This window comes from Piliocolobus tephrosceles, chromosome 3 (genome assembly GCF_002776525.5).
Source record: "Piliocolobus tephrosceles isolate RC106 chromosome 3, ASM277652v3, whole genome shotgun sequence".
Classification (NCBI taxonomy): domain Eukaryota; kingdom Metazoa; phylum Chordata; class Mammalia; order Primates; family Cercopithecidae; genus Piliocolobus; species Piliocolobus tephrosceles.
Genome location: NC_045436.1, coordinates 92,525,530 through 92,535,101, shown reverse-complemented (window position 1 = coordinate 92,535,101; position 9,572 = coordinate 92,525,530). Strand labels below are relative to the sequence as shown.

At 42.5% G+C, this 9,572-nt stretch overlaps 1 pseudogene; it reads right to left on the bottom strand.

Annotated features, from left to right (window-relative positions):
• Positions 1-8,589: 8,589 nt before the first annotated feature.
• LOC111547859 overlaps positions 8,590-9,572 on the bottom strand; it is a 13,307-nt pseudogene continuing 12,324 nt past the window's right edge.

Genomic DNA, 9,572 nt, shown 5'->3' with positions numbered 1-9,572 from the left:
TTTGCCTAGTTATCCCCATGATAACATTTTACAAAGCTATAGTGTAATACCATAACCATGATGTTTACGTTATCAATCCACTAGTTTTATTCAGATTTTTCCAGTGTTACTTATATTCATTTGTCCCTACTTGTGAATGTGTGTGTACTAACTTCTACACAATTTTATCACCTTTGTAGAGTCGTGTATCCACCTACCACAGGCAAGTTATTCAACAGTTTCAACATCAGGAGGATCTCATGTGTTGCCCTTTTATAAACACTTCTCCTTAAACCCTGGCATCCACTTCGTCTGCCATTTCTAAAATGTTGTCATTTCAGAGCTGCTATATAGGTGGATGCCAACGTGATCCCCATGGAGCTACCATAGCTAACGGTGCCTACGCCACCAGGAGCATCTGACATGGGCATGGCCAAGGCTAACCGCTGGGCGTGGCTGCTGGTGCTCAGATTCCTGTTTGGGTGCCGCGTCCTTCAGATCCTACTCCCGTCCTTCTCTTTTATGCCCAGGGTGCAGCGCAAGGATGCAGAGCAGGAGTCACAGATGAGAGCAGAGATCCAGGATATGAACCAAGAGTTATCCGCAGTCAATATGATGGTCAAGTTTGCCAGATCCGCCAGGCTGGAAAGAAAGATCAACAAGATGGCAAATAAGCTCAAAACTCATGTGAAAGCATAGACAGCTCAATCAGGAATGATAAAATGGGTTCTAAGTGTTGCTTTCTACAAATTGCCAGGTACCATGATCAGGCTATCAGATAGTCTTGTGGGGTTATCCGTTACTTGACAGGGTCTTGCTCTGTTGCCCAGGCTGGAGTGCAGTGGGCCATCTAGGCTCACTGTAGCCTCTGCCTCCCGGGTTCAAGTGACCTTCCCACTTCAGCCTCACAAGTAGCTGGGACTAAAGGTGCTTGCCACCATATCTGGATAATTTTTGTATTTTTTGTAAAGACAGGGTCTCGCCATGATGCCCAGGCTGGTTGCATTTTCTTCCTCTGTTTATTTATTTATTTATTTATTTTTTGAGATGGAGTCTTGCTCTGTCGCCCAGGCTGGAGTGCAGTGGCACCATCTCGGCTCACTGCAAGCTCCGCCTCCCGGGTTCACGCCATTCTCCTGCCTCAGCCTCCTGAGTAGTTGAGACTACAGGCTCCCGCCACCACGCCCAGCTAATTTTTTGTATTTTTAGTAGAGACAGGGTTTCACTGTGTTAGCCAGGATGGTCTCGGTCTCCTGACCTTGTGACCTGCCTGCCTTGGCCTCCCAAAGTGCTGGGATTACAGGCGTGAGCCACCACGCCCGGCTCTTCCTCTGTTTACAATGGCATTTGTTGGACAAGCATTTGCATAGTACTATCTACTTACTTGAAGCTATTAATTTTTCATTAGTGTTTTGTAAATTTCTTCATGAGACCATAATGCATTGTTTTGTGCTCAAATTTTGTATTGTATTTAAAACATTCAAATGAAATGTATTTTATATAAGCATTTAATATTTATGCTCTGTTGAATGGAAAGAGGTAAAAAACAAATTTAGGAAGGCTGATTAAATTAATCTGAACCTGAAACCTGTTTGGCCCATAAAGCATAACTCTGCTAAACCTATTTTTTATATACTTTTTTCTAATTAAAATTTTTGCAAGTGCTTGTGTGACTTTCTTCCCTACAGCCACTTATTTGCTATGAGGAATCTGGAACTGACAAGTGTTGTAGAAGGTTTGCCCATTAACTAAGTAACCATAGCACAATAAAGCTAAATTCTATCACTAGTTTATAAAAGATCATATTTGTATTCTTGTATTCCCTCATGATTGAATAAGTGGCTTGTTATTATTTTGGCTAAGTGCTGTGGTCCTTTAGTTTATTGTCATGCTGAAGACCACCAGAGTGGATTTCAGGTTCCACTTATTCAAGCTCACAGATACTACAGGCTTAGTCAGCACCAAATTTAGTTTCCAGAAAGGACACAGGACAGGGAACACAGAAGCAGCGCCATGGAGGACCTGGCACTAGTTTCCGGTGTCTCATCACCACACAGGATACATTTTGGTCACAAAGGATGAGAAGCCAAACTAAGGTGATTACAGCAGCATACGGAAGCTGCAGTTTTTAAGGTCCCTTAGATAAAACTTAGCAGTTGGAGGACACATACCTAACTCCTTTCATTTATGTATTTATTTATTTGCTTGTTTTGAGACACAGTCTCGCTCTGTCGCCCAGGCTGGAGTGCAGTGGCACAATCTTAGCTCACTGCAACCTCCACCTCCTGGGTTCAATTGATTCTCCTGCCTCAGCCTCTCCAGTAGCTGGGATTACAGGCACACGCCACCATGCCCAGCTAATTTTTGTATCTTTAGTAGAGACAGGGTTTCACCATGTTGGCCAGGATGGTCTCAAACTCTGACTTCAGGTGATCCACTTGCTTCAGTCTCCCAAAGTGCTGGAATTACAGGCGTGAGCTACCGCTCCCGGCCCATTTTTAGTTAGCTGTTGTTTAGCGGTTCAACAACAAAGAATTGGCAGCCAGGTACACCATGCCCAGGGCCAGCTTTGCATCACTAATCAGTATGAAGTATTCCTGACAAGACCCTTATCTCCTAACCATATATCCCTTCCGTTGTTACCAAAATAATTTTGACAAATCTCACTGAGACTAGAGAAAAAGATTTATAATTCACAGCTGTTCACTGTTTCCAAACACATTAATAGTCTGTGAAGATTAAGTAGGAAGATTAAATAAGGAAAACTCAAATGTCTTTTATGTTTTATATCATTGTTTTTTTGAAAATATTTTAATATAATTTTATTTTATTTTCTGAGATGGAGGCTCACTTTGCTGCCTAGGCTGGAGTGTAGTGGCACAATCTTAGCTCACTGCAAACTCTACCTCCCAGGTCCAAGTGATTCTTGTGCCTCAGCCTCCCGAGTAGCTGGGATTACAGGCGCCCGCCACCATGCCTGGCTAATTTTTGTATTTGTAGTAGAGACGGGTTTCAACATGTTGTCCAGGGTGGTCTCAAACTCCTGACCTCAAGTGATCCGCCTGCCTTGGCCTCCCAAAGTGCTCGGATTACAGACATGAGGCACTGCACCTGGCCCCTAAAATAAATTTTTAAATTATCAAAGTAATATCTTGAAAATGTTATATAAATGGAATAATAGAATATGTAACCATCTGAGATTGGCTTTTTTTGTTCAGCAAAATTCCCTGGAGATTCATTCTAGTTGTTGCAAGCATCAGTGGTTCATTCCTTTTTATTGTAGAGTAGTATAAATTAGAATCCTTTTTTTTCCTTTAAAAAAACAGGTCTTGCTATGTTGCCCAAGCTGAGTGCAATGGCTGTTCACAGACACAATTGCACTAACTCATCAACACGGAAGTTTTGACCTACTTTATTTCCAACCTGGGCCTGTTCACCCCTACCAAGGTAACCTGGTTGTCCCCTGCCCTCAGGAAGTCACCATGTTGATTCTGAACTTAGTGCAGACATCTGACTGGTTTAGCACACTGCAGCCCTCCTAGTCTCAAGGATTCTCCTTATTGTGATAGAAGATGCTGTGGTGTCTGGTATGAAGATTCTAATTTAGCCAGGCCTATCGTCCCAGCTACTATGTTAACCTCAGACACCACAACATCTTCTTCTTTTTTTTTTTTTTTTAGACAGAGTCTCGCTCTGTTGCCCAGACTGGAGTGCAGTGGCACAATCTCAGCTCACTGCAGCCTCTGCCTTCCAGGTTCAAGTGATTCTCTGACCTCAGCTTCCTGAGTAGCTGGGACTACAGGTGCGTGCCACCACGCCCAGCTTATTTTTTGTATTTTTAGTAGAGATGGGGTTTCACCATGTTAGCCAGGATGGTTATAAACATATACATACATATATATATGTCTATTTATTTATGTTTTGAGACAGAGTTCCACCCTTGTTGCCCAGGCTGGTGCAATGGCATGATCTTGGCTCACTGTGATCTCCGCCTCCCAGGTTCAAGCGATTCTCCTGCCTCAGCCTCCCTAGTAGCTGGAAATACAGGCATGTGCCACCACACCTGGCTAATTTTTTTGTAATTTTAGTAGAGATGGGGTTCCTCCATGTTGGTCAGGCTGGTCTTGAACTCCCAACCTCAGGTGATCCACCCGCCTCAGTCTCCCAAAGTGCTGGGATTACAAGCGTGAGCCACCGTGCCCGGCCACGTATCACAATATATTTTAAGAAACTAAATACAGGATGGGCATGGTGGCTCACGCCGGTAATCCTAACGCTTTGTGAGACCGAGGTGGGCAGATTACCTGAGGTCAGAAGTTCGAGACCAGCCTGAAAAATATGGAGAAAATCTGTCTCTACTAAAAATACAAAAAATTAGCTGGGCGTGGTGTCACATGCCTGTAATCCCAGCTACTCGGGAGGCTGAGGCAGGAGAATTGCTTGAACCAGGAAGGCGGAGGTTACGGTGAGCCAGGATGGCGACATTGCACTCTAGCCTGGGCAACAAGAGTGAAACTGCATCAAAAAAGAAAGAAACGAAATACAAGTGACTTTAAGAGTCAAAGATTGCATTGAAATTAATATAGGTCTACTTTTGCATTCAGGAGTGTAATGGTAACTTCATGAATATGGCCCTGGGTGAAGCCCAGGACAGTATTTCCAATAGGAAATGTATAAAGTTAGGAAATACCACTTTGTTTGTATGTATTTTAATCATTTGATCAACACTATTTATGTTGACCTTAAGGGACAAGAATAGTAATCCTAGATTGAATGAAACCTCTGGAAGAGGCTTCTGACCTTCTTCTCCACTGGGATAATTTCCATTTCCTCCAGGGCAGCATGCTTGGTACATGAAGAGCCAAAGTGAAAACCAGCTATTTGAGTAGGTCAAAGGGTAAAGTACTCTTCTATGGACTTGCTCTGGTATTTAGAACAACTTCCTTTTGAAGGACAAAATTATCTTAGTGGATTGAGATGATATTGCCTATTCAGAGGAGTTAGGAAACTGTGAAGGAAAAGGAAGGATGAGAAAAACTGCAAATTCAGGACACTTTGAACCTCATGATTGTTGAAACAGCTTTGTAAAAAGCTTCAGGAAATGTGAGATAGTACTCTGTCAAGAAGCACTTTTCCTTTTTCATTTTTTTGGGGCAGGGTCTCACTTTGTCACCCAGGCTGTAATACAATGGCACATTTTGGCCGGGCGTGGTGGCTCAAGCCTGTAATCCCAGCACTTTGGGAGGCCGAGACGGGCGGATCACGAGGTCAGGAGATCGAGACCATCCTGGCTAACATGGTGAAACCCCGTCTCTACTAAAAAATACAAAAAAAAACTAGCCGGGAGTGGTGGCCGGCGCCTGTAGTCCCAGCTACTCGGGAGGCTGAGGCAGGAGAATGGCATGAACCTGGAAGGCGGAGCTTGCAGTGAGCTGAGATCCGGCCACTGCACTCCAGCCTGGGTGACAGCGATACTCCATCTCAAAAAAAAAAAAAAAAAAATGGCACATTTTGGCTCACTATAGCCTTGACCCCCTGGGCTCAAGCCATCCTCTCACCTCAGCTTCCCAAGAAGCTGGAACCACAGGCACGTTCCACCATGCCTGGATAATTTTTTTGTATTTTTGGTGGAGACAGAGTTTCACCACATCGCCAAGTCTGGTCTCAAACTCCTGAAGTCAAACGATCTTTTTTTTTTTTTCCTTTTGAGAAGGAGTCTCACTGTATCGCCCAGGCTGGAGTGCAATGGCACGATCTCGGCTCACTGCAACCTCTTCCTCCCGGGTTCAAGCCATTCTCCTGCCTCAGCCTCCTGAGTAGCTGAGATTACAGGCGTGTGCCGCCATGCCCAGCTACTTTTTTGTATTTTTAGTAGAGATGGGTTTTCACCATGTTGGCCAGGCTGTTCTAGAACTCCTGACCACGTGATCCACCTGCCTCGGCCGCCCAGAGTACTGGGATTACAGGCAGGAGCCACCTGCCCGGCCTTCACACGATCTTTCTGCCTCAGCCCCCAAAGTGCTAGAATTACAGGTGTAAACCGCTGCACTCTGCCAAGAAGCACTTTTCTAAAAGAGGAAGCTAGAATATAAAACTATTCTACAAATATATATATATATATATATATATATATAAATTCTGGGCTAAGTGCAGTGGCTTACATTTGTAATCCCAGCTTCTCAGGAGGCTGAGCCAGAAGAATGGCTTGAGGCCAGAGTTCAAGACTGCAGTGACCTATGACCATGCCACTGCACCCCAGCCTGGGTGACAGAGCAAGACTCGGTCTCAAAAAAAAAAAAAAAAAGGGAATTCTGCCGTATGATAGAATGTCTTTCTTTCAAAGTATTAGCTTTTGGTGAGATCATGGAGGGAATATGAGGAGAGAAAATAATATTAGATGGGAAAATGTGTGTTTGACCTTTTATGATTTTTATAAATTAAAATATGATCTAAGGATCTGTAAATGGGAGCAGAATATTTATAGCCAACTAGGAAAATCTGAATAGCAAATTTCATTGGTTTGCAGATGGTACATAAATGTGACTTTGCAAAAATAGATCAGAGAGAACAGGAGAGAAATGGAGAGTAATTTATTGCAGTGACAAAGAAAACAATGTCTAGACCCCAAAACTAAACAATTATTTTCCTGTTTCTGCTAAAAGTACTTTATATGTTAACTTTTAAGATAATTACCTCAATATTTTATTCAGTTGAACATGCAAGCAACACTTTAGTTTGTGTCATTTAAAGTTTCTTTTCTTATCTGTGCTTTTGTTTTTGAACAATGCAAATGGAGATATGAAGAATAATAATGCTCAAAGACCAGGATCAGGATAAAACATACCCCAGAAGTCAACTATTCAGGCCCATTAAGCATTTCAAACTCTGCGTGTCCAAAACCAACTTCAGCTGCTTCTCTGCGTTTTCACATGAAATCTAGAATTTTAGGGATTATCCTAAACTTCTCTCCCTCCAACTTTCCCCACAACAGTCATTGAATTCCCTTCATACCAACTTCTTTTGTAGTACTTCCCTTCTCTGTCTTTGCATTTGCCACTATCTTTATTAATACTCTCACCATCCCCCTGGTCCCACCCCCACTCATTTTAAAGATGGACTAGGACTTTCTGAGTGGTCTTTCTGACTCTGATCCTGTGATGTATCCTAGAATGATCTTTCTAAAACAAAAATCTAACCAGGTGGCACCTCTCCTTCCACTCCAAGTATTCAGTAAATGCTTGGATTGGATACACTGGATTCAATACAATCCAAATTCTTCAGCTTAATACACAATCTAGTCCTGGCTTGTGGCTTCTGCCTCATGACCAGCCATTCCAGCACTACACACAGGGCCCTGAGTATGTCTTATTCTTCCCCACCACTTTGCCTTCAAATATGTTGCTCCTTATTATTCAAATGCTTCCCTTACTTTTATGAAACACAGTTCAAGATCCCTCTTCTGGGCTCTGCTACCCCCAGCCCCACCCCACACCAGTCTACTTTATTTATTTTATTATTAATTAATTCATTTATTGATTCATTTATTTTTGAGACAGAGTCTCGCTCTGTCACCCAGGCTGAAGTGCAGTGACTTCATCTTGGCTCACTGCAAACTCCGCCTCCCAGGTTCAAGCGATTCTCCTGCCTCAGCCTCTTGAGTAGCTGGGATTACAGATGCCCACCACCATGCCAAGCTAATTTTTGTATTTTTAGTAGAGATGGGGTTTCACCATGTTGGCCAGGCTGGTCTTGAACTCCTGACCTCGTGATCTGCCTGCCTTGGTCTCCCAAAGTGCTGGGATTACAGGCATGAGCCACCGCGCCTGGCCTTATTTATTTATTTTTATTTTTTTATTTTTAATTAGGAAGAGTATTTATTTCTGCTCCTTTCATGCATCTTATTGTTCAGGAAACAGTCTTACGTACATATCTGAAATAATCTATCATCACACACTCTAGTTAAAGGCAAAGCACCATAGGAAAAGCTGATGAGCTGTCCAGAGTTCTCAGCTTATGGAACCTTGCTTCTTAATTTTATGTTAATTTCTGAAAATCAGAAATGTCAGCTCCAAAAAATGTTAAGGGGGTTCTAAAAAATAATTATTTGATACTATAGTTGTAGATATGGAGTAAGAAATGAAAAACTAAGAAGAAAATGCCACTAAACATAATTGGTATAGCAACAGGACAGCAGGAAAAAAAAATACTGTAATAAAATTGTCTCTTTAATACCAAGAAGAAATTCAAGTGCAAGCTTCAATACATTTCCTGTTTTTTCACTAGATATTTCTTTTACTGCTGTTCTTCATTGTTTTCCACATGTCATACTGGAGGATTGGTACAGCCTTTAAAACTTCATTGACAGGAGCAAATCCAGCATTACTGTTGTATATGTCCCATGTGCCTGAACATAACACAGACTAGCTTCTCATTATGTAAACATTTATCATATGAATAAAGGGGACTCTCCGAATAGTAAAGCAACAGTTGAGAATTAACAAGTCACAAATCTGCATAGTTCTTTCCCACATAAAAAGAGTTGTGGCTCTAAGACCTAAAGGCGCTCCTTCTGCACTACCACAATCCTTCTGATTTCTTCTCAAAGGCCCTCTAACCCATCAGATAGCCTGGCAGTTTCATTCTCATGAATACCCTAGCCATGAAAAAATTTAATAGGACACATATGAATCCAATGAATAGAAGAAGAAATCTATTGAGTTTTGGGATATTTGGTGCATTCGATGGGTCCAGGATTATGAAATTTAAACCTCCCATTGTAAACAGGAAGCTGGATGCAAGTCTTTCCATAATATATTGTCCATTTACTCTGTAGACCAAGAAAGCTACTGGCCTCTGATACCCACATTCATCAGTCATAGAGCCAACACTTGGAGTTGCAACAATAACATCATAAATTATTCCTCCAGTGATGAGGAAGTAAGACACCTTCACCAGAGCATACATAGTTATGGCCAATGGTATGTGCAGCCAGGGAGGCTTCTTCAGCTTCAGGTTGGGACATTTAAGTACTAAGAATGGGACACGGTACAAAGTCTCCAGGTTGGTGGCAGCAAGCTATTTATTTATTTATTTTTCTTTATTTTTGTTTTTTGAGATGGAGTCTCACTCAGTCTCCCAGGGTGGAGTGCAGTGGCACGATCTTGGCTCACTGCAAGCTCCTCCTCCTGGGTTCACACCATTCTCCTGCCTCAGCCTCCCTAGCAGCTGGGACTACAGGCGCCCGCCACCACGGCTGGCTACCTTTATGTATTTTTAGTGGAGACAGGGTTTCACTGTGCTAGCCAGGATGGTCTCGATCTCCTGACCTTGTGATCCACCTGCCTCGATCTCCCAAAGTGCTGGGATTACAGGCATAAGCCACTGTGCCCGGCTTACTATTTTTTATTTTATTTTATATTTATTTATTTATTTATTTATTTATTTATTTATTTATTTATTTATTTATTTTTTGAGACGGAGTCTCGCTCTGTCACCCAGGCTGGAATGCAGTGGCCGGATCTCGGCTCACTGCAAGCTCCATCTCCTGGGTTTACGCCATTCTCCTGCCTCAGCCTCCTGAGTAGCTGGGACTA